The sequence below is a fragment of the Dasypus novemcinctus genome, chromosome 6 (genome assembly GCF_030445035.2).
Source record: "Dasypus novemcinctus isolate mDasNov1 chromosome 6, mDasNov1.1.hap2, whole genome shotgun sequence".
Lineage (NCBI taxonomy): Eukaryota > Metazoa > Chordata > Mammalia > Cingulata > Dasypodidae > Dasypus > Dasypus novemcinctus.
The window spans coordinates 123,649,168-123,673,939 of record NC_080678.1 but is presented as its reverse complement, the minus strand read 5'-3'; the positions used below and the strand labels follow the sequence as shown (position 1 = coordinate 123,673,939).

Below are 24,772 nucleotides of genomic sequence, written 5' to 3'. Positions count from 1 at the left end.
TTTGCTATACAGTAGAGTACAGTAGAATAATAAGTTGATGAGCCTGGCTGAGACTGCCACCTTATTCTATAGACATGTTAAATTGTTAAGCTGCCTTTTGTCTATTATTTTATTTTTTGAAGTTGAGATAAAGTTAGAAAAAAATCAATGAGGGAGTTGATGTACCTCAAGTGGTTGAACACGTGAGTCCCACGTAGGAGATGGAAACTTCAATCTCCGGTATCTTTAAAAAAAAAAAAAAAATCAATGGCGATGGGGCGACGTCATCAAACAGCGACGGAGGCCGTACCCTGGAAAAAGCCTTCCCAATACTCTGGGAAAGGTAGAGCGACTGGAGGACTCAGCAAATGCTGATTGAAGGAAGAGAAGGATTTCAGGTAGGAAACTTCCATGCGCTACCTACAGGTCCTCTTGCCTTCCCTCTCGGTGGGTCCCGTGCAAAACTTGGGAGTTTTCCGGAGGCAGCAAGCAGCCTGGATCCCTCTTACCAGGGAAAAAGGTTTTGGAACTGACAGCAGTGAGTTATAACCTCACTCATATCCAGGTACAGAGAAAGAAGCCCACAGAGACCCAGCGCTGCAAAAAAAAAAAAAAAAAAATCAGCTGCTGAGGGGTGCTGAAAACAAGGGCCCCCATTTTAGGAGGGTGGGAAGTAAAATCGCAGCAGAATGGCTACAGCCGAGCGGTGCACTCAGTCAGTCCAGTTACTGTAGGTGGAATTCCCTTAATGCAGAACGGACTTTTCTGGGGGGTCCCACCTTTCTTGAATGACCCTGTCTGACTCTCAGAGGTAGAATAAACTAGTAGGAAAGAAACTTTTGGCAGAAAATCCTCACAGAGAAAAATGGAGGGGGAGGGTTGAACTAAACTGCTGCTATACAGGAGAGTCCCAGAAATGAAAAGTGTAAAGGAAATGGGGTCACTGAGTGAGGAAGAGAAGTAAAACAAATCATAGGAGCTGGGGACAAATTTCTGCACAAAAACAAACAGAACAGATTAAGACTCCTGGAGAAGGAGGAGAGGAAATAATCTGGCATGTTAGGGTAGGTTGTTATGTTTGAGGTCCTGGAGAAAGGAGCACTTGGAAGAGCTAGAAACTAAGTTAAGCTTCAGTTTGCTGATGTAGGGCTTAGCATGAAGGACTCCATCTAAGGCCTACTGAATTCATTTAACAATTTCCCCCAGTTTCATCTGGCTTTCAGCCATTGAGGGTTGTGATAAAAATGTAAGGTGTTGAACCCATTTTCAATTATGTCTAACTGAATCTTGGGTTCATAGATGGTCATGATGCCAGTTTTCCCATGATCATCATTTTTATGTCATCCCATACATAAAGAAATCATTTGCTGGTCAAGTGATCCCAGACATAAAGTAATCACAAGTAGGGACACGCATTCAAAACCCTTGAGAGAAAACAGTACACCAGGGAGACCATAAAGTCATACAAGTCCCAACTGCCTGCATCATAGTATACTCTTAAGCCCAGGACCTGTGATTTGGCCCAACTGAAATCAAGATTATCAAATCATGGTCTTGAGAAAGGCCTTAACTTTTTTAAAAAAAGATTTATTTATTTATTTATTCTCTCCCCTTGAGGCTTGTTCCTTTTCTTTTGCTGTCTCTTCTCTGTGTCCATTTGCTGTGTGCTTTTCCAGTATCTGTTTGGCTCCCTTTTGTTGCGTCGTCGTCCTGCACCAGCTCTCCTTGGTGCCGGGGTCCTCAGCTCTCCATGGTGCATGGGCCAGCTCTGCCTTTACAAGGAGGCCCTGGGACCCAGAGCTTCCCATGTGGTAGACAGAAGCCCAGCTGATTGAGCCACAGCTGCTTCCCCAGGCCTTAACTTTTTAAACCATGTGGTCTATTGAATTATTTCATGCAGTTGTGTCTCAACTTCCCCAGAAGTGTGTACCCAAGGACAATAGGTGGTTTGGCAATGGCTAAAATGCCTCCTTGATTCAGCTAATAAGTAACAATTTTGACAATGCTATAGTCTAAAACAAGTTTAATAAATCCAATAACATGCTATGCAGCTCTAGCTCTAGCATTAGATTCAGTAATTTCTCCTTTTGTGATTGATAAATATCTAATCCTGTTTTCATTTCTGTTAACCCCAGGCCAAGGTAGCAGCGATCTGTCAAAAGAGGCAAAGCCAGAATCATTAATTTCCTTGGTAAGTCCTGTTTTGCCTGAGACTATAGATTGAAGGGAGTATTGCACTGAGAAGTTTCAGATTTATTCTAAATTCCTAAGGGACTGTGAGGAGTCCAAATGCACATTTCCCAGACATTTATCAGTTATTAAGGTAATTTATTGCCCAGGCAAATATATGATAAAACTTCCACAATAAAACTCTTGCCTGACAAAACAATGTAACTACAGTCAAGTGATGTTGTTTATAAATTCATTACTAGGAACACTATCATTTGTCCTTAGTACTCAAAGGTCTGTGTTATTGAGAGTTCAAGTGAAGAACTGATCAAAATTTATTTGTTTCATGAATTTTTAGCATATCAGGACCTTAGACCTGAAGGTGGATATGCATTGTTAAGGTAACTTGTAGTTTGTGGAGGCATGTGGACTATTAATTGTAAGTTTTCTAAACTCTTATGATATCTTTATAATACTCTCAACAAATTGTATCTATAGTGTGGTTGATACTGAGCAGAAGCAGGTTCTTTCCTTCCAATACACTTTAAAGATCAAATCCTGAGTTATTTTGGTTCCAAGTGTGAAAAGTTATTTGCTAGGATAGAAAAGAGATCATAGGTCTAGCCATGGCTCAAAAGTCTGCCTTCTTGATTGTGAGGAGTTTAGGGATTTTTGGATTACACAGGGAAAGATAGTGTAGTTATAATCACAATTGCAAATATACACATGCTAGTTTTCAAATAACCATAAACAAACCAAAGTTTAGTCTAGAATAAAGACCATGGTAGTAAGTATACACAAAGGTGAGAATAATTTTGAAATATGTGTAAACAAAGGTTAAGTCAGACTGGAATAACTGTCTTAATAGTAAGTATACACAAGGATGAGCCTAGTTTACAACAACCATAAAGAGGGATGAGGTTGACCTAGACAGTCTTAGTAATTTCAGGTATTATCTTTGGGCTATTCTATAATATACTGATAATATAATGGAAAAAAACAATATAATGAGTCAGTAATCATAAACTTTTGTTAATTCTTAATTTCTGGTTACAGGGTTATAGATCCAAGAAAGCTTAAAGCAGAGTAAAGAAGACCTTGGGTCAAGTGTTCATATTTGATATGAAACAAAGGGTGCTGTCTGATCCAAAGAGACTGAAGCATTTGTGATAAGAACAAAATTTGTTTTCAGTAGAACAATGTGGTCCCTTGCAATATGCATAGATCAGGGTTTATGTTGACAATTCCAAAGTCTGTAACCTTACAGACTTTGAAATGTCCCTGGAGTAGTAGACAATAGCATTGTCTTTCCAGGTCAGTGCAAGGACAAAGCATAGGGAAATATAGAGATTTTATGTATTGTAAGTATTAGTAAGGTAGAGTTCATGTGAGGACATTTTTATGTTAGAACTTGATCTGTCACCTTAGAATAAGTATTCTCCTTTGTGACATTTTCTTCTTCTTTTCCAGATCATTTTATTTTTAATTCTCCATAGTTTGTCCAGGAGTCTGATAGATTATTTTTTAGTTGAGTAATGTGAACCCATGTCTCAACACACCGTAGTTAAGTTGTATTACCAGAAGTTAGGAGAATTTGGCAGGGTTCCTTTTAAGAAAGATCTAGGACTGTCTTTTGTCTGTGTTATTTCTAGTAGAACCATTTTACTGGTGGCAAATTATGATTAATGGAGTGTCTGTTGTGTGGGATGGGAAAGGTGTCCTTTACTTGTTGAGGATAATCTTTGGCATAATGCATTAAGGATTTTCAAATTCGGTGATATCATGGTGTGACAACAAGTGATCAATTCTCAATTTATTTTCACAGGTAGGTTTGCTAGTAACGATTTTATGTTGGGAGAATGTGAATTTCCTGAAAGGAATGCTATGTGTAAACAGAGGGCCAAACCTAAAATTTGGGCCAGCAAAGGCTAGGTTCTTCAGTTAATTTAGACAGTTACAATTATTGCTGTTTTATTAGTGGCTGTTTTTGCATGAAAAAGAATATTTGGGCTCAGATCTTTTTGTTTAAGCCTTTATCTTGATGGCAACAGTAGATGGAAATAAATTGGTAGAAAGGAGATAATTTACTGGTCCACAATTTTCAATTGGCATAACCAGAAGTGAGGAACCTTCTTTGCTTCCATAACATGCTGAAATCACTATAGATCAGGGTTTTAAACTCGGGAAAGATTTCAAGGGGTCTGTAAACTTGAATTGAAAATTTTAATTTAAAGACATGCCAATGTTGACTGTTATAAAATTTATTTGTCACTACCTTCTGAGAAGGAAGGGGTCTGTGGTTTTTTCCTGACTGGCAAAGGGGTCCATGGAAAAAAAGAACCCTTGCTATAGATGTTAACAGAATTTCCTTCTGATAGATAGCTGGGTTGGGTAAGAGCACAGAGTTCATCCTTTTGCATGAAAATTGTGGAAAAAAAATTATGGATGGCTACCTTATTCGATCAGTATGTGGTATAGCCTGTTTAGAATGTACAATTAACAATTCTAACATAAGAAGCATTAACAAATAGAATGACATTGCTTTGATCATAAGAGCATATATGAAGTCATTAATTTTGAAGTTAAAAATTTACAGTCTTGGGATATCCCCTGATTGGATAAAGATAGCAGAGTAGCAGGTTCAATAACATTGTAGCATTTTAGGTGAAGTTTAAGAGGTCAAGTAGAAGGGTCACTTAAGAAGTCAGTGTTCTGGAAGAAAAATCTAAAGTCTGCTCAGAATTAAGTTTGCTGAAGCTATATTTAATTTGACAGTTTTCTGCTGAATCTTTAACACAATTTGGATAAGAACAGACAACTGCATCAAGGTAGGGGCTCTAATATGCAACAGATTTGGAGTTTCCTCAGTGTTCATGAATTAGCACCCCTAAGACTTGATTATATAAACTTTTACTCCCATTATTTCCTGTTAACAGTGAGAATAGATGTGATTGAATCTATGAAAATAATTATAATAACGTAAATTTAGGAATATCCTGTAAGAGTTTTCAAATCCAGAGGGGTCAGGCAAGGAGATAAAGATGAATGTTTTATGAATTATAGGTACCTTAATTCAGTTAGGGATTCCTTATATAGAGAAAATAGAATGATAAAATATTAGCAGAAATCCAAAGAAAACTATGATGATTCTTTACCAGTTCATTTAGCCTTAAGTAATTAATCTGTGTTTCATTAGATCTTCTGTTATCAATCTCAGGAACCTATCAGCATCTTCATAAAATTCACTCAGTGCAGTGGTATGCTCTCAAAGTTATTAAAGGAATGTCATTAGAAGCTGGTGACTCAAATAGCTTGGCATAGTCCTTTCCATAGGTCTCTGAGAGAGCCCTTTATGTTGAAGATGAAGCACACTGGCCTGTAGCTGATTGCAAATATTTTCAGGGAAGCATCAGCATAAAAAACTCTCTCTAAATGACAGAAAACTTAAAATGTCCATGGTTAACTTATTGCTGTTTTATAAAAGTGGACAGTCAGATGATAGGTCACAAAACATTATTTTAAGAACATCTGAACTTATGACTAATGATACTACTGTCTAATATCAGACTTATCAGTACTTGGACAATTGGTGGACACTGAGGATATAGACAAGTCTCTAAGAACTTTATATAATTTCTGAAATAATTATATTGATAACATTTTATCCTATAATGTAGCCAACAGGAAGTTACAAAATCATTTTTAATTTCATAACACTTCCTATGCAACTGATAAGATATAAAAAAACAAACTAGTTTATCACCTTGCTTTTTACAAGGTGAAAGAGAAAAATCCTTTGTGATTTTCTAAGGACCTTCTGGAAAATCCCAATAAGAGTTTGAGATCAAGAAGAATTATTTATGGTTCAATATTTGAAAGGAAGCTGTCAAAAGTTGACAGGTTTTCACACTTTGGTAAATAGGATCACGGGAACCTGAAGCAATATTTAGTTCCTTAATGAAAGTGACACCATAATATTTTAAAAATAAAGAGAGGCAGTAGCATGGAGATAAAAAGACTTATTTTCAATAGTGAGAAGACATTTTCTAAAGCAATTAAATTATGTGTATATAAAGGATATATAGCACAGGAGATTTTTCTGATAAGATACAAAATCTTTCCCTCTAAGCAGGTTATTCAGATGTTTTAGAAAAACCTTTTATTTCTAATTAAGAGCAGACCAGTAATCCAGGCACACTTTGTCATTTTAAAGGAAAGAAAATCAAATACTAATTTTGCATGAAGTTATTGTCTAAGGAATCTCTTACAAATCTTATAAACCTATCAAATCTTAACACCCATGACCATGAGAGATAAAATCCCTTTTCAGAAAACCTACAACTTTCTGTATCTATTCACATTGTCCTTCATATTCCTTTTTATCATTCTGTAAAAACTTGTCATTTTCCTTTTAGACAAAATGCTTTTCCATTCCCTTAACAAAACACTCTGCATGATTTACATATTTGTTACCAAATAAATGTTTTAAACTGCCTTCAACCCAACCTCCTTCAAACTCAGTTTACATTTTTTGATCATCTTAAGGATCTAGTAGATATAATGCTGTATTATTTTATTAGAACACTGCATAAATTTAGGAACAACACACCAAACTAGATAAAATTGTATGCTTATATTCTACTTAGTATTGATAATTCCAAAGACATAGGTATTTTTATTTAGAATAATAATAAGTTTATAGTAGAATAATAGTAAGTCTATTTTAGTTCATTGTTTATTCCCCAATCTTCAGGATTTTGGGATGGTGATGCCCACTCTGCCTTTAAATGAAAGGGAACTTAGATCCCCTAAGGCAGATGGATGGAACTATCTTACTTGCAGTTGCAGACTCTGTTCCTTGGGATATTTGTTGTCAATCATCATCACCTTGTTGTACTGGAGAGTAGGTCTTCCAAATCTAAGATTCAGGGCCCAACTGGCATGTGGACAGATCAATGATTTAAGTGTCTTGGACATATACCTATTAAGTATAATACTATAGCTTCAAATAGAAGGGGTAGAACAGCCATGTGTAGGGAAACCACAGATGATTCCAGCTCTGTCACAATGGTGAATACAAATTCCAAAGACTCCTTGGCATGATTAGAAAGTACATTATGAAAAATAGCAATAATAGTTGAATACATCACATATAAATAATAGAGTTACAAATCTAAACCAATATTTCTGAGATAATTATTGGGTTTGTATTGTGTAAAATACGTAAATTAAAATAATCATTAAATGATATAAGCACCTACACTAAAAAGTCAAAAGAAATAAAATTAAAGATTATTGGAATGGAGACATAAAAGTAGATACAGATGCAAAAGTAATTCATTTGTAGATGGAAAAAATAGGAGAAATATCTAAGACTCAGGTGAAGATTCCTAATAGTTCTTTCTGCAATGAAGGTAGCACTCTATATCTGCATAATTCATTATAGAAGCCACTAGCCACAAATAGCTATTGGGCACTTAAAACTTGTTTAGTGCTTCTAAAGCACTGAATTTTTAGTTTTATTTAAATTTGAGTAAGTTTAATAGTCGCATGTTTTTTGCTTATAATACTGAACACAAAAAACCTAGAATCTTCGACAACACAATTGAAAGTAATGAAATAGTTTCAATAAAATGAGTAAGGGATACAAATACTTATAAATAGTAAATGAGAATGGTGAGGCAAAAGTGAATACAATAAAAATGGAGGCGGCAAACTTGGCCCAGTAGTTAGGGCGTCTGTCTACCACATGGGAGGCCCGTGGTTCAAACACCCGGCCTCCTTGACCCATGTGCAGCTGGCCCATTCGCAGTGCTGATGCGTGCAAGGAGTGCTGTGCCATGCAGGGGTGTCCCCCACGTAGGGGAGCCCCACGCGTAAGGAGTGCGCTCCGTAAGGAGAGCCACCCAGCGCAAAAGAAAGTGCAGCCTGCCCAGGAATGGCGCTGCACACGCGGATTGCTGACACAACAAGATGACGCAACAAAAAGAAACAAATTCCCATGCCGCTGACAACAACAGAAGTGGACAAAGAAGACGCAGCATATAGACACAGAGAACAGACAACGGGGGGGGGGGGGGGTGGGGGGGGGTGGGGAAGAAGAGAAATAAATCTTTTTTTTAAAAAAAGGAAAATATTTCTTTAGAATAAAAAAGTCTGAATATACTCAGGACTTATAAAAGTGCAAATAAATGTGGCCTGCTTACATCTGTTGTTTGGAGGACTCACCAGAACTCCAAAACTGGAAGAAATGATGAGGTCAACTACGTTCTTAGGTTACAAAAGGAAGCAGCACTTTCCTCTCTTCCCAAATTATTTCCTTGTCTAGTTTCTTCTTAAAGTGAATATAACCTCTATTTTTGCATACCTTTTAAAATCAGTTCAACCACATAAGGTCTATATTCCAGGGAGTTGCACCCTGAATGTGCCACACTGATGAAAGAGGTTGTTGAGTGGATGGGGTGGGGAGTGGAGTGGAGTATATTTTTTAGTGTAACATTTTGTGTGATCTATATATCTTTAAAAAAGAAAATTAAAAACACAAAAACCTAGTCAGTACTTCATTCTCTGGAACACATACTGTTCCTGTTCAGTGGAGAAAAGTTCAAAACTATATCTCTCAGATGATGTTGAATATGTAAGGATGTTGTGAATAAAAATTATGAAAATTCCTTCATTTCATCATTCATAATTTTTTTTTTTGGTTGAATTATGTGTGCTAAGAAATATTCCAGGTCCTAGAGATTGATTAGGGATGCTAACACATGGGCCTTTTTCCTTTTTCTTTTTCTTTTGGAGCATTTTTCATTGTATTTATTTGAAGATACATAGATCACAAAAGCTGTTACATTAAAAAATATAAGAGGTTCCCAAATACCCCACACCCCCACTCCTCCCATATCAACAACCTCTTTCATCATCATGGGACATTCATTGCATTTGGTTAATACATTTTGGAGCACTGCTCTACTGCATGGATTGTAGTTTACACTCTCCCCCTCCCCCCCCCCCCCCAGTACATGCAGTGGGTTATGATAAGATATATAATGTCCAGCATCTGTTCCTGAAATGTCCTGAAAATGCCCCCACATCATATCTCTTCTGTCTCCCTGCCCTCAGCAACTACCATGGCCACTTTCTCCAGGCCAATGCTACAGTTTCTTCCATTACTAGTCACAATAGTTCTATAGTAGATTACCAGTAAGTCCACTCTAATCTATATTTTATTCCTCCATTCTGTGAACCCTGGGATAGTAATGTCAACTCCACCTGTATATCGAGATGGGGCTTAGATCACTCATGGTTGATGGATTTCATTCTCCTGCTTGGAATTGTAGGCACTCTCTGCTCTGGTGTGGTGGTTGACCATTTTCAACTCCTTGTTAGCTGACCTGGGTAAGCCCAATGAATGGGAGTGTAGGAGCTGCAACTCTGCTTAGGCTCAGGGCCCAGCTGGCACATGGCCAGTCCAGAGATGCAAGTCTCCTGGGTATACACCAACCCCAGTGCCAAAAACAGGTTCAGTAAAAGTGTCAAAAGACACATGTGTAGAAACGTCACATCTGAGTCCAACTCCATCACACTCAGGAACACAAATTCCAAAGTAGGGCCAACTGACAAAGCACTGAACTTCAGAGCCATCTGCCATGATCATAGAACCTGTGTGTCTCAGCCTTCAGGAGTACTGGTACCTGGGGTTGTATCTACTTTGTCTCTGGGATCCTCTTGAGGCATGTGTAAGCGCGACCCCTCTGATGACTTCTCAACTCTTTTTTGAAGACTTAGTCATATAATCTCATTTGTCTTTACCATTTCCCCCTTTTATTCAAGGCATTTTTCTGTTTTCATCACCAGCTGGTGATTGGTAGTAATCTCTCAGTGCCAGGGAGGCTCATTACCAGTAGCCATGTCCTACACTGAGGGGAAGGTAATGCGTTTAAATGCTGTTTGGCTTAGAAAGTGGCCACATTTGAGCAACATGGAGGCTCCCAGGAGGTAACTCTTAGGCACCCTACAGCTCTAGGCCTAGTGCATATTTCAGGCACACAGGCTCATAAGCATAGTCATCAGTATGAAGGGTGCATCATTGGACCATTCTTCTTCATTTCTTTTCCTTTACACTTGGGGGATTGTTGCTGTTCCACTGGGGAAAATGACAGTGCTCCCCTGGCTAGGAACTCGGCACTCCCTAAGTTGTCATTTATAACTGTAACTACTATGAAAATACCAAAAGGATATCCAAACATTTGTATATACCCTATATACATGCTGTGGAAAACGCCCTCCTAACAATGTGTTCCCCATCAATAACACCCCACACCATTGTTCCTCCCCTGCCATACTTGAACCTCTCTGTAGACCAAAACTTCTTCAAAAATGAAGCCTAATATATTGCCAAATTCATTATTCAGAAAATGAAATAGTAATAATAGGTCTAGAGATTAGAAATAGAATACATAGTAATTTAGAAAAACTAAAAGTAAAAATTAATTGGGATACTAAAACATGAAAAATATCATAAAACATTGTTTCTGATGTTTTGCCTTTCATCACTGTAATAGGTGTTGCCCTGTATATACAGTAGAAAGGCAGTTTCTTTCATTTCTTCCTCAGTGTCTACATCCTTTTTTTTTTTAATTTTTAATTTTGTCTTCATAAAATTTTAGATCACAGTAAAATCATATATACAATATAGGGGATTCCCATATATCCAGCATCTAACCCTTTTCCCCCTTACCAGCAATGATCTTTTTACATGTTCATTTTGTATTTGCTATAGCTGTTATACAGATATTGAAACATAGCTATGAAACATGGTTCCATTTCGGGTTACATTATGGTTTATATTTTAGACTGTTCAATTTTCTAAATTTTTAGTTACATTATGGTTTACATTATGGTTTACATTTTATCCTATAGACTTTTATACATTTTTGGTGAAATTTAACATGTCCTATATCTATCACTGCATGATCTTGTGGAACACTTCCATTGCCCCCGAGTTACCCTGCCTCCATCTCTTCTGTTTCTCCCTCCCACTCTCCTCAGAGTTCACATTGACAGCCAAGCTTCACTGATTGAAGGACCAGATTCACAGATACTTGCAACAATGGTGAGGGCTTAAACATACTAGACTGTCTTCCCGTATTGGAAGCCACCAATTTTCTCCAGAGAAACAATTCCCTCTGTTTGAGGACATTAGACCTCCCCAGGATGTGGGTACAACTTCCCACTCATTGTATGGGTCTCCACCCAATATAACACACTATGACAGTATGAGCAAACTCACACACTCCCTAGAAGCCTGCCCCTGTGCCAGATGCACTCTCTTATGCACCTTAAACAGGTAAACCCTATTATATTTTATAAAGAGTTTTCTCAACATTATAGTTTCATCCACAATCTCCCATATTCCACTCTTCCCCTCAACCCTGTAATTCTCTGGGTCATCTACCCATCCTCCCAACCCTAGCCGCCCTCAAGCCTATAAAGCCCCACCCAAGAGTACCCCTATGCCCCATCTTATCCCTTCCCTGTACAAATACTTACCTCCACTTTATCACAGATAACATCCATGTAGGCACCAGCTCACAACCTTCATTTCTCCCCACACACACCCCCCCCCCCAATTTCCTGTAAGCCTATCATCCAGTCTCTAGCTGAGGGGAAGGTAATGCATTTAAATGCAGCGTTTGACTTAGAGAGTGGCCACATTTGAGCAACATGGAGACTCTCAGGATGTAACTCTTGGGCACCCTGCAGCTCTAGGCCTACTTCAGATTTCAAGCATGCAGGCTCATAAGCATAGTCATCAGTATCAAGGGCTCATCATTGGACCCTTCTTTTTTTAATGGTCTTTACTTTTGTACTTGGGTTGTTGCTATTCCATTGGGGAATGTGACTGCTCCCCTGGCTGGGAACTCAGCACTTGCTTTGCTTCTTTCATATCAGAGAGGTCATGTAGTATTTGTCCTTCAATGCCTGGCTTGTTCACTCAATATATGGTCCTCAAGATTCATCCATGTTAACCCGTGTGTTTGTACTGTATTCCTTCTTATACCTGAGTAGTATTCCAATATATGTATATAGCACATTTTATTTATCCATTTATCTGTTGATGGGCATTTGGGTGGATTCCTACTTTTGCCAGCAGTGAATAATGCTACTATGAACATTGGTGTGCAAATATCGGTTTATGTCCTTGTTTTCTGTTCTTCTGGGTATATACCCAGCAGTGGAATTGCTGGGTCCTATGGCAAATCTATAGCTAGTGTTTTGAGAAACTGCCAAACTGTCCTCCGAATGGCTGTATCCTTCTGCATTCCCACTAGCAATGGATGAGTGTTCCCATTCCTCCACATCCTCTCCAACACTTGTAGTCTTCTTTTTTTTTGATAGCCGCCAGTGTTATGGTCATAAGATGGTATCTCACTGTAGTTTTGATTTGCATTTCCCCAATAGCAAGTGATTTTGAGCATATTTTCATGTGGTTTTTAGCCATTTGTATTTCTTCTATGGAGAAGTGTCTGTTCAAATCTTTTGCCCATTTTTCAGATGGGTTGTTTGTCTTTTTAATTTCAAGACATTGGAGTTCTTTATATATGCAGGAAATAAGTCTCCTATCAGGTATATGGTTACCAAATATTTTCTCCCATTGTGTAGGCTCTCTTTTAACTTTCTTGACAAACTACTTTGAGGTGCAAAAGGCTTTAATTTTGAGGAGGTCTCATTTATCTATTTTATCTTTTGCTGCTCATGCTTTGGGTGTGAAGATCATGGAGCCATTTCCTATTAAAAGTTCCTGTATATGCTTCCCTACATTGTTTTCCAAGGTCTTTTAGTATTGGCTCTTATATTTAGGTCTTTGATCCATCTTGAGTTGATTTTTCTATAAGGTGTGAGATGGTAATCCTCTTTCATTCTTTTACATGTGGATATTGAGTTCTCCAAGCACTATTTGTTGAAGAGGCCTTTCTCCCCAAGTTGAGTGGGCTTGGTGGCCTTGTCAAATATCAGATAACTTTATATATATATATGAGAATCATATCAGAACTCTTAATTCCAGTATGTCTGTTCTTGTAATAATATGCTGTTTTTACAACTGTAGCTTTGTAGTATGTTTTGAAGTCAGGTACTGTGATTCCTCCAATTCCTTTTTTCTTTTTGAATGTCTTTGGCTATTCAGGGCCTCTTTCCTTTTCAAATAATTTTCATAGTTTTTCTAGTTCATTAAAAAACGCTATGTTGATTTTTATTGGGATTGCATTGAATCTGTAGATTAATTTGGATAGGATAGACATTTTAATGATATTTTGTCTCCTATCCATGATCAGGGAATATTCTTCCACTTACTTCAGTCTCATATGATTTTCTTGAACAATGTTGTGTAGTTTTCTGTGTATAAAATCTTTTACATCTTTAGTTAAATTTATTCCCATGTGTTTGATTTTTTAATTTACTATTGTAAATGGTATTTTTTCTTGATTTCCTCCTCAGATTGCTCATTATTGGTGTACAGAAATGCTCCTGACTTTTGCACATTGATCTTATAACCTGTGACTTTACTGAACTCATAAGTTCTAGAAGCTTTGTTGCAGGTTTCTCATGGCTTTTTATGTATAGGATCATGTCGTCTGTAAATAGTGAAATTTTGACTTCTTCCTTTCCAATTTGAATGCCTTTTATATCTGGTTCTTGCCTTAGTGCTTGAGCAAGTACTTCTAACACAATATTAAATAGGAGAGGTGATAGTGGGCATTCTTGTGTTGTTCCTGATCTTAGAAGGTAAGATTTTAGGATTTCACCATTGCAAATGATGTTAGTTGTGGGTTTTTCGTATATACCCTTTATCATGTTCAGAAAATTTCCTTCTATTTCTATCTTTTGCAGTGTTTTAGTCAAGAAAGGGTGCTGTATTTTATCAAATGCTTTTTCTGCATCTAAAGATATGATCATGTGATTCTTTTTCTTTGATCTGTTCATGTGTTGTATTGCATTAATTGATTTTCTTGTGTTGAACCATCCTTGAATACCACAAATGAAACCTAGTTGGTCATGGTGTATGATTCATTTAATGTGTTGTTGAATACAATTAGCAAGTAATTTTTTTTTAGGATTTTCACATGTTGGTTCATTAGAGTGATTGGTCTGTAATTTTCCTTTCTTGCGGTAGTCTCTTTGACTTTGGTATTAGGGTAATGTTGGCATCATAGAATGAGTTGGACAATGTTCCTTCTATTTTGATTTTTTAGAAGAGTTTTAAGCAAGATTGATGTTAGCTCTTTCCAGAATGTTTGGTAGAATTTGCTTGTGAAGCCCTCTGTCCCAGGGCTCTTCTTAGTTGGGAGGTTTTTAATGACTGATTTTATCTCTTTACTGGTGATTGGTTTGTTAAGATCATCAGTTTCCTCTTTCATCAGTGTAGGCTGCCTATGTGTTTCTAGGAATTTATTCATTTCCTCTAAATTGTCCTTGTCAGCCTGTATGTAGTTTTTCAAAGTATCCTCTTATGATAGTCTTTATTTCTGTTGGATCAGTAGTGATATCCCCTATCTCTTTTATTATTATGTGTATTTGTTAGTCTAGTTAAGGGTTTGTCAGTTTTATTGATCCATTCAAAAGACCAGCTCTTTGTTTTATTATTCCATTGCTTTCTCATTTTCTATGTCATTTAGTTCTGCTTTGTTCTTTGTTATTTCTATCTTTTTTTCCTGTTAGGGTTTATTTGTTTTTTTCTGTTTGTTTGTTTTTTTATTAATTCCTCCAAGTGTGCAGTTAGATCTTCAGTTTTAGCTCTTTTTTAATGTATGAATTTATGGCTATGAATTTCTATCTCAGTACAGGTTTTGCTGCATCCCCTAAGTTTTGATATGTTTTGTTATCATTTTAAATAGTTTCAAGATAGTTACTGATTTATTTTGAGATTTCCTCAACACACTGTTTATCCAAGAGTGTGTTATTTAACTTGCATATCTTGGTGCCAGATCTGTGTCTCTGACCCTTGCAGATTTCCAGCATCATTCCACTGTGGTCAGAGAAATTATTTTATATGATTTCAATCTTTCTGAATCCATTGAGACTTTCTCTGCAACCTAGCATGTCATCTACCTTGGAGAACAATTCATATGCACTTGAGAAAAATGTATATCCTGCTGTATTTGGATGTAATGTTCTGTATGTGACTATTAGGTCCTGCTTCTCTAATATATTGTTCAAAGTCTTTGTTTCTTTTTTTTTTTTAAAGATTTATTTATTTATTTAATTCCCCCCCCCTCCCCTGGTTGTCTGTTCTTGGTGTCTATTTGCTGCGTCTTGTTTCTTTGTCCGCTTCCCTTGTCGTCAGCGGCTCAGGAAGTGTGGGCGGCGCCATTTCTGGGCAGGCTGCTCTTTCTTTTCACGCTGGGCGACTTTCCTCACGGGCGCACTCCTTGCGCGTGGGGCTCCCCCATGCGGGGGACACCCTTGCGTGGCACGGCACTCCTTGCGCGCATCAGCACTGCGCTTGGCCAGCTCCACACGGGTCAAGGAGGCCAGGGGTTTGAACCGCGGACCTCCCATATGGTAGACGGACGCCCTAACCACTGGGCCAAAGTCCGTTTCCCAAAGTCTTTGTTTCTTTAATGATTCTCTGTTGAGATGTTCTGTCCAGTGTTCATAGTAGTGTTAAAGTTCCCCACTATAATTGTAGGGGCATCTATGCCTTCACTTAATTTTTCAAGTGTTTGCCTCAAGTATTTGGAGGCACCCTGGTTAGGAGCATAAATGTTTTTGGTTGTTCTTTCTTTTTGAAAGATTACCCCTTTCACTAATATGCAGTGTCCATCTTTGTCTCTCAAAATAGTTTTGCATTTAAAGTATATTTTGTTCAATATTAATATAGTTCTTCCTGCCCTTTTTTGGTTATTGTTTGTAAGGTCGTTTCCCAACCATTCACTTTCAACCTCCGTGAATCCCTGGGTCAAAGACGTGTTTCTTGTACACAGTAGTTAGAATGGTCATATTTCCTTGTCCATTCTTCGAATCTGTTTCTCTTGACAGGTGAGTTTAATACATTGACATTTAGTGTTATTACTCTCAGAGAATTACTTATATTAGCCATCTTTCTTTGGATTCCCGCTTGTGATATGTTCTTTTTTTCTCTCTCTCTTTCTTTTGGTCTTTTTAGTGTTCTTACACTCTCCTCCATTTCTTTCTCTTCTGTTTTTTTCTTTCCTCCTCCAGAACTCCTTTAATATTTCTTGAAGGGTAGGTTTCTTGTTGACATACTCTCTTAGTTTCTGTTTATTTGTCAATATTTTCAACTCTCCATCATTTTTGAGTGTCAGCTTTGCTGGATAGACTATTCTTGGTTGGAAATTTTTTTCTTTAGTACCTTGACTGTGTCATGTCACTACCTTCTTGCCTCCATAGTTTCAGATGAGAAATCAGCACTTAATTTTATGGAGCCTCCGTTGTATGTGATGGTTCTCTTTTCTCTTGCTGTTTTCAGGATTTTCTCTTTGTCTTGAGCATTGGGTAATTTGACAAGTATATGTCTTGGGATAGACCTGTTGGGATTTATGCTGTTTGTGGTGCATTTTGCTTCCTAGGCACATATATCCATCTCCCTCAATAGATTTGGGAAGTTTTCAGCCATTATTTCCTCGAACAGCCCTACTGTCCCCTTTTCCTTCTCTTCTCCTTCTGGGATGCATATATTGCATATGTTTGTACATTTTATGTTGTCATTCAGGTCCCTAAATCCCTGCCCGATTTTTTCTATCTTTTTATCAATCAATTTTACTATCTGTTTGATTTCACTGTTCTGTCTTCCACATCATTAATTCTCTCCTCTGCCTCTTCTAATGTGCTGTTATTTGCTGAGACTGTATTTTTGATTTCTTGGATTGTGCTGTTCATCACCATCATATCTATTATCTTTTTGTGTATGTATGTAATTTCTTCTGTATGCTCTCCAAGTGTTTTCTTAATATCCTTAATCTCTTCCTTTACTTCATTAATTTGGTTCATGATATATGTTTTGAGAGCTTTGATTAATTGTCTGATGTTCTGCTTTTCTTCCTGATTTTTAGTTTGTTCATTGACTTTGGCCTAGTTTTCCTGAGTAGTAGTATGGTTTGTAATTTTTTCTTGATGTCTGTTCATCATTTTATCTTGATGGGTTTATTCAGTTGATTAGCTTCTCTGTCTAGTCTTGGGGTTTATTTAGTTGTTGTTTTGTGTTCATGTTAAGTCTTCTTTGACCCTTTGTCCTTCTTATTCTGTTTCCTTGTTGTTGTCTAAGTTCCCTTGAAGGAAAATATCAGAGTCAAGGAAAGCAAAAGGAATAAGAAAAGAGAACATATAATATTAGTATTAATAGTAAATGTTAGCAGAGGAACCATGTGAGATCTAGGATAATAGATATTAAACTCATGTAAGCTCTGTAGAGTTATAACAGTAAAAAAGTAGAGTACTTACAATGAGATGGTAAACTGAATATTGGGAAGAATATAGTATAAATTAAAAGGCTGGTGTGGTCAGGAAAGAGGGAAAGAGAAAAGAAAGGACAACAACATAAAGAATTAATAAAAATACAAAATAGAATAGAGATGTTAGAAATAAAAAGTCAGAAAAATTGGGGACTAAACAAAGGTGGGATGTAAGAGGAACAATAGATGACAGAAGATAGAAAGATGTTAAGGAAAGGCGATAGTTCTGGTAACCAAAATCAGTCTACATAGAAAAGAGGAAATTAAGAATGAGGAAGCACAGCAAATATGAAAGACTTCCTGCAACACCTAATAGAAAAAAGAAAAAAAAAAGTAAGAAAAAAAAGGGTCATGGGGGATTAATTAGGAAGGAAAGACAAAAAAAACAACAAAAAGACCAGACAAGGCCTCCAACAAGGAATCCTTTTTCCAATCAAATAAACTGCTTCAGAGTCTATCCTTCCCCCTTTCTCCCTTCCTGACTTTCTCTCTTCCCGGGCAGCAGAAAGGCTGTGTGAGATTCAAATGGGACCCTGGTGTATGAACTCAACACTGAAAATAACAACTCTCAGTTTCCTTGAGAGAGCACCCAAACCTTGCCAGGAACCCCAGATTTGCTATTGGCAGCTTACAACGCATGTCCTAATGTCTGCCTCCCTTAGGTATACTACAGAGGACTAGTTAATTTTCTGACTCCACCTTTTCCCAGACCAAGTTTCCCTCTTCCAGGATATTTAGGTAAAAATCAGACTCAGCAGATTCACCTCTCCTTTCTTCCTAGCCTCTCCGCAAGCCAGCTGGTATGCTCCTCCAAGCTTGATAAAACAGGGGCCAGAAAATTGAACCCACAGTCCTTGGGCCCCTCTGCATCCCTCACCAAAATCCTCCCACTCTTGGATTTGTCTGAGACTGGAGGGCTAGGGGAATGCTGGACTTCTGGGAGTGCTGGGTTTGGGGAAAGCAGTCTTGGGAGAATGTTGGCTTGGGTACGTGGGTTTGGGGAATGAGGTTACGCAGAATGCAGGGCTTGGGGAACTTGAGGTTCAGGGAACATGGGTTCGGTCATTGTGTGTTTGGGGCCCACAGGTCTCAGGAACGCTGCAGTGCAACCGGTGGTGTGCAGGGAATGCTGTGGCTATCTACCTTAGGGGAGGGGCTTAGCCTTCCCACAGCTTCCGTCTTCAGTGTCTGAAACTCATGATTTTAACTTGAACAAGCACTACTTTTGTTGCAGTCTCTCCAAATCAATGTCCAGATATCTCCTGCTTTGTCAGTTCCTAAAACTGCTTACTTCATGAGGATTCTGTCCCCACTCACCTGGATTTTTGCAGGAGAGATGACAAGGGTATACTCACTCAGACGCCATCTTGCCCTGCCTTGCATGGTTCTTTATAGATAAAAATTTGAAATTCTCAGATCTGCAACAAATAAATGGAAGTTGAATAAATATGAACATTTCAACTCACTTAATCATGTGATAAAAATTCAAGCTTACTAGGATGAAGAATGGATGATGGTAATCATAGGGTAGAACCTACATAGTTATCTCTAGAATAGGATGAATATGTTACTAATTATCTGAAAGAATATTGTAAGCCAATTTTATATTTTTATAAGTGGAAATTATGTAAAGACTATAGTATATAACATTGCAGGTCATAATTTTATTGACATTTCATTCACAATTGAATTATACAAATATTTGAGAGGATTTCTAGGGTTTCTTCTTAATTTGCCAATTTTATTTGATCATATTATGAATATTGTATCATTTATGCATTAAAATAAATATGAGAAAATAAATGTTCATTAAAATTTAGAAAATAATTTTTATGCTCACATTTACACAATAAAATATATTTTTAAATATAGTCCATTTATTAATCTTTTTCTTAATGATTAGTGGTTATATCAGTAAGTGTCCTGTCAGGAAACAGATAACAACCTGAAATGAAGTGATTGAGAAGAGTTTAATGAAAGGAATAAGTAAATGGTTTTTGGAAGGTTTAAAGGAAATCAGCACAGGAAACCATTAAGCCTCTGGGTCTGAAGGAACAAGGGCACTGGGACTAGAAAAGCACTGTAGGTAGAAGCTATAGTTTTAGCAGTATTTTTTTATCTTTCTTTTTTTTAAAGATATGTAGATCACACAAAATGTTACATTAAGAAATATAGGAGGTTCCCAAATGCCCCACTCTGCACACCCCCCACTTTTCCCACATCAACAACTTCATTAGTGTGTGGTACATTCATTGAAATTGATGAATACATTTTGGAGCACTGCTACGCAGCATGGATAATAGTTTACATTGTAGTGTATATTCTGTCCCAGTTTATTCACTGGGTTATGGCAGGATATATAATGTCCTGCACCTGTCCCTATAATAGCATTCAGGACAACTCCAAGTCCCAAAAATTCTCCCATATCACACCTCTTTTTCCCTCTCCCTGCCTTAACAACTCCCATGGCCACTTTCTCCACATCAATGTATAATTTCTTCCATTGCTAGAGTCACAATAACTCTATAGTAGAGTACCAGTTAAGTCCACTCTCATACATATTTTATTCCTCCATCCTGAGGACCCTCGATGGCAATGCCCACATAAAATATATATGTTTTATATTCTAGAGAAAATTGAATTTCTTTGAATAAAATCTCATACCCTTTCTGTACTTTATCTGTACAAGTTTTATTGAGGTGAGATTGACATAGCATAAATTTAACCATTTTAAAAGTACAGTCAGCGACATTTAGTACATTCACCATGTACATCACCTTTATCTAATTTCACTTTTTTATCAACTCCAAAGGAAATCTCATAGACCCAAAAGAAGTGACTCCACATTTCTCAACCCCCTCAATCCCTATCAACCATTAATTATCTTTCTGCCTCCAGTGATTTGCCAATTCTGGATAGTGTATATAAATGGAGTCTTAAAAATGTGATCTTTTGTACCTGGCCTACGTATTGGAAAGACTTAGCGTGTTTTCAAGTCTTTTCCATGTTGGAACTTATACCATTACTTCATTCCATTTTGTGACTGAACAAAATTCCAGTGTATGGATATTACTCCTTTTGGTTATCCATTTAATAGGTGATAGAAATTTGGCGTGTTTCTATGTGTTACTGTACATAATACTAACATGAACATTTATACACAATTACTTGAATATCTTTTTTTCACTGTCAGGGAAGAGAACTGCTAGGTCATCAGCTAATTCTGTGTATACCTTATTGAGGAACTGCATAAATATTTTCCATGGGGTCATACCACTGTAGTTATCTACCAGCTATGTATGAGGATCCCAATTTCTCCACATCCTCACCAACAATTATTTTAGATTTTCAAAAAGTGCAACCATCCCAGCCGGTTTGAAGTGATTTCACATTTTCGTGTTGATTTCCATATTCCTAATAACTGCAGGTATTGAGCAGTATTTCACGTGTTTATCTAGTTGCATATATACCTTGAAAAAATTTCTATTCAAATAGTTTGCCCATTTTTACTTAGATTATTTGTTTTTATGCTAAAGCGTAAGAGATTTTTTAAATGATACACCTTCGGGAATATTAGACCCTTCTCAGATATATGTTTGGAAAGTACTTTTTCCTTTATTTGGGATATATTTTCACTGTCTTAATAGGGTGTCCTTTGATTAAAAAGATTTTTTTTGGAAAACAAATCGTCTATTTTTGTTTCTAGTAACTTTAATGTCATATCTAAGCATCAATTGCCACAACCAAAGTAATGAAGAATTACCCCTATATTTACGTATACGAGTGGTATACTTTTGCTCTTACATTTACCTCTCCAAATGACTTATTTGTAAATATTTTAAGGCAAGGATCAAAATGGATGCTTTGCGTGTGCATGTTCAGTTGTTCCACCACCATACGGTGAAGATACTATTCTTTTCTGAGTGCAAGACTGTGGTGCCATGTATGTTGAAAATAAATTGACTATATATAGGTTCATTTCTGAACTATCAAGTCTATTTATACCAGTATCACACTATTTTAATAAATGTAGGTTTGTATTATGTTTTGAAATATATAATTGAATATTTTCTAGTTTTGTTCTCTTTCATTATAATTTCATCTATTAAGGCCTTTTTATAATTTTATGATTTCAAGGGTAAGCGCGTATACTTTTCTAAAAAACATCAACTTTATTGATGCATATTATTAATAGTAAAGCATAAAATACATCTGAAGTATACAGTCAGTACTATTTGGTATAATCACATAGTTGTACATTAATTCCTTCTATCATTAGTAGAGTTCTTTCACTGAGAGGTGCAGAATTCCTTGTTTGCTTCTTTGCTTTTGGTTTATTCATTTTTTAAATGGGCTATGAGATTTTGATAGGCATTCTTTGTATCTCTAGATATTTTGGAGGTAGAATTGCTACCTTAACTATATTAAATCTGCCTTTCCATTAAATGGGATGTCTTTCCATTTATTTAGGTTCTCTTTAATATCTTTCAACAATATTTTATAGACATTATACAAATCTTGCATGTTTTGCTTAAAATTATTCATAACAATTTTATTATTTTTGCTGTTTCTGAAAATTAATTTTTACCTAATTTTCTTTTTGGATTCCTCACAATTTGTTTGCCTAAATACAACTGACTTATGTATGTTACTCTTTTACCCTGCATCTTTACTACATTTATTTATTAGCTCTAATAGTTCAGGTGTGTGTGTGCAGGAATGTAAATAAATGTGTTTGTGTGGCTGCTATAGGATTTTTCTTCGTATAAGATCATGTCATCTCAGAATAGAGATAATTTTATTTCTTGTTCTAAAATATTTGTATTAGAGATTTGTGAAATTACAAAACAATCATGAACATGTATGGAATTTCCATACAACAACTATCCACAATGCTATATTGTTGTGGAACATTTATTACAAATTATGAGATAATGTCATGAGACTATTACCACTAACTGTGGTCTATAGTATTCATTTTTTATATTTTGTCCTTCCCCCCATTATGAACACAGTACATCTTTGCAATGATACAAGAATATTAGTCCATAGTCCATATTAGTCCATAGTCCATATGTTACATTAATTGTATTTTTCCTGTGCTGCTTGTGATGTACAATTTTTTTATTTCATGGAAGGACATCTTGTATTTTTACTATTAACCACAATTCTCATCCACCTCTGGGTTCACTATGTTATTCAGTCCCTAGATTATTTGAGAGTTTTCTTTCAATTCACATTTATATCCCAAAAATACCCTTTTCAGCCTCAATCCCATTTATCAACCTGCAGCATAAGGTCTACTCACTATCTGTTAACATCAACTCTATCCATTTCTACACATATATAGTCAAATTAATCAAAACCTCCACATACACTAAGCATCAGTACACCTTAACTCTCTTCTTATCTCCTAATAACCTTTACTCAGATATGTGCTTCCAAATATTTTTTTCCCACTGAGTGGGCTACATTTTCAATTTCTTCGCAAATTCCTTTGAATCAAGAAAGAAGTTGTTGATGTGGGAGAAGTGGGGTGGGGTGGAGTGTGGTGTATATTGGAACCTCTTATATTTTTAATGTAAAATTTTAAAGGCAATTAAATAAAAAAATACAATAAAAAGTGTTTTTAAGTTTGAAGAGGTCTCCTTTATCCCATTTTCCTTTGTAGCTCATGATGTTAGTATAAGATTAAAGAATCCACCTCATACTACCAGGTCTTGAAGATGTTTCCTACAATTTCTTGTAGGAGGTTTTTGGTTCTAGCTCTACTGGGTGGCTTTAACAGTCTTGTCAAAAATCCCATGATAAGGGATTGTCTGTTTCTGAACCACCCGTTTGGTTCCATTGGTCTGTATGTCTATCTTCACACCAGTACTATGCTGTTTTTTTTTTAGCACCATAGCTGGGTAATATGATTCAAAGTCCAAGGTGAAATTCCTCCAACTTTACTTTTAATTTTTAAGATGTTTCTGGCAACGTGAGGCTACTCAGCCTTCCAAATAAATTTGATAATTATGTTTTCTATTTGTTTACAATAGATGGAAGCTTTTCATGATTGCGCTGAATCTGTAAACAATTTGTGTAGAATTGATATCTTAATAATAACAAGTCTTCCCAATCCATGAGCATGGAATTTTCTTCCAATTATTTTGGTCTTTATAAATTTATTTTACCAACACATTGTAGTTTTCTGAATACAAGTGCTCTACATCCTTGGTTAAGCTTATTCCTAAATATTTGATTCTTTTAGATGCTATTCTAAATGAATTTTTCCCCTGAATTCCTGCTCATATTATACATTATTAGTGTATAGAAAAATCACAGATTTTTCTGTATTCATCTTGTATCTTGCCACTCTACTGAAATAGTTTAATAGGTATAGCAGCTTTGTTGTAGATTTTTCATGATTATTATGTAAGACTATATCTTCTGCAAATAGTGAAAATTTTACTTCTTCCTTTCCAATTTGGATGACTTTTATTTCTTCTTCCTGCCTGCTTGTTCTAGCTAGGGCATCTAGCACTATATTCAACAACAGTGGTGCCGAGACATCCTAGTCTTGTTCCTGATCTCAGTGGGAAAGTTTTCACGCTTTCTCCTTTGAGTACAATATTAGTTTTGGGTTTTCAAACATGGCCTTTATCATGTTGAGAAAGTTTCCTACAATTCCTATCTTTTGTAGTATTTTTATCAAGAAAGGATGCTTTCCTTTGTCAAATGCCTTTCCTATATCAATTGATAAATTGATGGGACTTTTCTTCTTTGATTTATTAATATGGTATGTTACACTAGTTGATTTTCTTATGTTGAACCATTCTTGCATACCTGGTATACAAGCCACTTGATAATAAAGAATAATTCTTTTAATGTGTTATTGTATTCAGTTAGCAGGTATTTTGTTGAGAATTTTTGGATCCATTTTCACTAAGGAAATGGTTCTGTAATTTTCTTTTTGTAATATCATTATCTGGCTTTGGTACTGGGGTGATACTGGCTTAATAGAATGAGTTGAATAATGTTTCTTCTTTTTCACTTTTATGGAAGAGCTTGAGTAACTTTGGTATTAAATCTTCTTTGAATTCTTTGTAGAACTCACGTGTGAAACCATCTGGTCCTGGGCTTTTCATTTTGGGTGGTTCTTTAATGATGGT

At 36.4% G+C, this 24,772-nt stretch overlaps 1 protein-coding gene across 7 annotated transcripts in view; it reads left to right on the top strand.

The window, feature by feature from the left end:
- Positions 1-240: 240 nt before the first annotated feature.
- Positions 241-24,772, top strand: part of LOC101421007 (zinc finger protein 709-like) — a 211,055-nt gene continuing 186,523 nt past the window's right edge. For 6 of the 7 annotated variants that reach the window (XR_011649121.1, XM_012528564.4, XM_071215941.1 and 3 more), the window contains exons 1-2: positions 241-377; positions 2,115-2,170. The gene's annotated coding sequence lies outside the window, so the exon portion shown is untranslated. Of the gene's footprint in view, positions 378-2,114; positions 2,171-2,506; positions 2,550-24,772 lie in introns of all 7 variants that reach the window. The other variant, XM_071215939.1, reaches the window with a different exon arrangement.